General features: G+C 38.3%; 1 non-coding gene across 1 annotated transcript; it reads left to right on the forward strand.

The window, feature by feature from the left end:
• The first annotated feature begins 454 nt into the window (after nt 1–454).
• On the forward strand, nt 455–536 carry TRNAS-UGA (transfer RNA serine (anticodon UGA)). Its single transcript has one exon. It is a non-coding gene; the product is annotated as a tRNA-Ser (tRNA).
• Nucleotides 537–4,189: the final 3,653 nt, after the last annotated feature.

Consider the following 4,189-nt stretch of genomic DNA (forward strand, 5'->3'; position numbering starts at 1 on the left):
GATTACGAAACAAATACACTGCGATCTAACGCAGTGTCGGAATTATCACGGTCGACCAATCGCATCTAGACTCGCCGATATTCGTTTGCACTTGTGATTGCACGTTACAAGTCATTTGGACACAGCTCAGTTGGGCAGTGTATCGTATGCTTGCACATTATTTCTGTGAGATACAAAACTTTTATTATTGTGCGTGTTCATGGTGAGGGTGAACTATTTTTTGCAAATCTTATTTTATTCTGTTAAAACAACATATAATTATTTTTCATTATAGATACAAGGCTGAATTATGTCGAGTGTCACTGTTGAAAATATGAAAAGAATTATATTTTTTCAATTATCGTTACACAAAACAAATACACTGAGATCTAATGCATTGTCTGAATTATCGCGTTTGGCCAAACAGCCAGACTCGCGGATATTCGTTTGCGCTTGTGATTTGAAATTGAAGTGTGCAGTCGTGGCCGAGTGGTTAAGGCGATGGACTTGAAATCCATTGGGATATTCCCGCACAGGTTCGGTTCCTGTCAGCTGCATTATTATTTTTGGCCAGCCTGGCTGGCTGGCTGAGTGGTTAGTGTATCTGCTCTCAGGAAAAGGCTGTGAGTCCGAATCCTGCCATAGGCATGGATGTTTGTGATTGTCTTTGGAAATAGTAGTGGTGGTGGTTGGCGGTAGGTGGCGTTAGTGTAGTTATGGTCAGTTGGTGAAGACAGAGTTGTAGAGCAGGTGCCCTCCTTGATTGAGTCTTTGGACTCCCTGGAGCTGTCAAATAATAATTGCACGTTCATTCCGACACTGCTCGTTTGGGCAGTGTATCGTATGCTTGCACATGTTACTTCTGAGATACAAAACTTTTTTATTATTGGAGTTTGTTCGTGGTGAGGGTGAAATATTTTTAATAAAACAATTTTTTAATATGTAAATTTATTTATTAATAAATTGGTTACTGATTAGGAAAAAAAGAATTTTTAAAATTGTTTTATTTATTTTATTTTATTTTGTATATGCAACACCCCCACTTAAAATTTTCACTGGCTGCCACTGATCTCCACTGGTAGCCCAAGGTTATCACTAATTAATCGGTATTCAGTAAAGAAGGCGGCATGGTTGCTAACCCTAACACAATATTTTTAATGTCTGAAAATAGTGCGGGTTCGATGGTCAATTTTCTGAATTTATGGGAAGAAAAACCCGCTTGCCCATGCCAGAGATCGAATAACTCGGAAACCGGTTCAGAAAAGGCTTTAAAAATGTTTCTCTAGTCGGCGACTAAATTAGAACCAAAGTCTTTTGTCATGCGGTCTAGCGCCGTAGAGTGCAAATGCCACATCTACTAAGATACAATGAATTACTAACATTAAAACGACAAAAATTTAGACATAAAATAGTAAATAAATTCAAATAACTGAAATATTATTGAACAGTACTAGGCTATGCTCACAGGGCATCATAAAAACAAATATATGAACTTTTTTTGGAAAATGGACCGTACGGTACATTAAAATTACCTATAAATAAAAAATACAATAAATCAGCTGTCTTTATTCCCTTATAGGAAGTAGGCGAGGCCTTTCATACCCTATCCAGCGTTTGGAGAATATAAAATAAATCACTTGACTTTTATTCCCTGAAGGGAGAAAACGAGGCCGTTCTGGTCCTTACTTACCTTTTATTATTGTTATTTTTTTTTTGGACGATCGATACATAGTCAATATGGCGTTCCTAACAGCTAATCCAAGACTATCAATCATCATTTGGAAAGGAGTGTACTGTAGACAACTAATGCCATCTTATGGTCTCTACAGCCCTAACATTATACTTAAAAAAATAAGCTAATACCTTTTCATTCCCTTATAGGGAGTAGGCGAGGCCTACTAGCTTTTGGAGACTGAGTGGGCAGTTCAATCCCCCCCTGTAGCCAATCAGAGATAGCTGGCCCAAGACTATCACTAATTATAAGCCTCCACCAATGAAAAGACTGGCAAACAAGTGCATCTCTTGGTACCTAACTCTAACAGGATATGTTACTATCTGAATTAATGTGGGTTCTACGGTCGATTTTCTTGAGTTTACATGATGACAAATCCGAGTTTCTAGGGAAAAAATCCCGCTTACCCATGCCAGATCGACTAACTCGGGAAGTGGTCGAAGATAAGCTTAGCAAAAGTTCCTCCAGTCAGCAACTAGATGAACTGACGTCTACGTTTGGACGGCCTAGCGCAGATGATGCAAGCGCCACTTCCACTGAACTACACAAGCCTATAAATACTATAGTTTATTGTCTGAAATACTATAAGGTGGATTTTTTGAATTGCGAGATTGAGCTCTATTTGTCCATGGAAAAGATCGACTAACTGGGGAACTGGTCAGCGTTCCCGAGTTTAGTTCCTCTAGTCAGTGACTAGAACCAATGGAATACTTTTTCTTCTGGCAACCTATCACTATGGAGGTAAACGCCGCTTCTGGATGTTTACACAGCAGCCCTCATAATGATGGATATATGCTATATATTTTTAAATCATAGAACAATCGAGAAACAATAACTAGATTCGGTTTGTTCGTATTCATTTTTTAAAGTGAGTCATGCCACTGCGTTTCTAAATTTGAAAAATTCCGATTCTGTGTTTTATTTTTCTCCCCATTATAAAATATTACATTTTCCAGTTTTTTCTCTCTCTGTTGGATAGCACTATAAATAAAATTAAATGTGGATGACAAGTTACATTCAAGGATGTTATTAAGGCGATACACTCCTTAAAAGATTAATATATCACAGTATTAATTTCTCTTAACAAAATTTCAACGATAAACCATCAATACATAAGATGTTGGAAGTTTATTTTGCACTTGGTTAGACTATAATAAATTTGGTTTAATCCTTTACCCAAGTGTAGGCAAACAAAGTTTGCACCTGAAGTAGTTCAGGAATGAGGCAACTCGTAGAAAAGGTGGACCTAGCTCTCATCACTCCTTGTCTTAGTATCTCCCATAATGCAAAGCACATCTCCTTGCGGACATGTATACTGCTAAGCATTAAACATGTATACCAGTTTCGACCACTGTTGAGTTCTCATCAGTGTGAGACAGACCCAGAGTGGTGAAACTAAGGCAGAAGCAATGGAGAGGTCATCTTTACCTATACAAGTTGCCAACCGCTGTACCACTTTATTATTAAATTACTCTGGATTTAGAGAAAGATGTTGGAAGTTTATTTTGCACTTGGTTAGACGATAATAAATTTAGTTTAATCCTTTATCCAAGTGTAAGCAAACAAAGTTTGCACCTGAAAATATCTCCAGGACCGAGGTAAGGTGGGACATCACTTGGCAACTCGTAGCAAAGGTGGACCAAGCTCTCATCACTCCTTGTCTCAGTATCTCTCATAATAAAAAGCATATCTTGCAGACATGTATACTGCTAAGCATTAAGGGAAGGGCCACCACCCAGACCGATTTCGACCTTTGTTGAGGTCTCATCAGTGGGAGACAGACCCAGATTGGTGATACTAAGGCAGAAGCAATGGAGAGGTCATATTTACCTATATGAGTTGCCAACTGGTGTACCACTTATTTTTAAATTACTCTGGATTTAGAGAAAAATTCAGTCTTGAAGATATTTTCAGGGGCATACTTGATTTGCTTACACTTGGATAAAGGATTAAGCTAAATTTATTATAGTCTAACCAAATGCAAATTAAACTTCCAACATCTTTCTCGAAATCCAGAGTAATTTAATAATACGTTGGTACACCAGTTGGCAACTCGTATAGGTAAATATGACCTCTCCATTGCTTCTGCCTTAGTATCACCACTTTGGGTCTGCCTCCCACTGATGAGACCTCAATAAAGGTTGAAACCGGTTTGGTTAGTGGCCCTTCCCTTAATGCTTAGCAGTATACATGTCCGCAAGGAGATGTGCTTTGCATTATGGGAGATACTTAGACAAGGAGTGATGAGATCTTGGTCCACCTTTGCTATGAGGCACAAACTTTGTTTGCTTACACTTGGATAAAGGATTAAACTAAATTTATTATAGTCTAACCAAGTGCAAAATAAACTTTCAACATCTTTCTCTAAATCCAGAGTAATTTAATAATAAGGTGGTACACCGGTTGGCAACTCGTATGGGTAAATAGCTCTCAATTGCTTCTGCCTTAGTATCACCACTCTGGATCTCCCTCCCACTG

Source organism: Typopeltis vanoorti, chromosome 22 (assembly GCF_054136105.1).
Source record: "Typopeltis vanoorti isolate ZY-2024b chromosome 22, IOZ_Tvanoo_1.0, whole genome shotgun sequence".
Classification (NCBI taxonomy): Eukaryota; Metazoa; Arthropoda; class Arachnida; order Uropygi; family Thelyphonidae; genus Typopeltis; species Typopeltis vanoorti.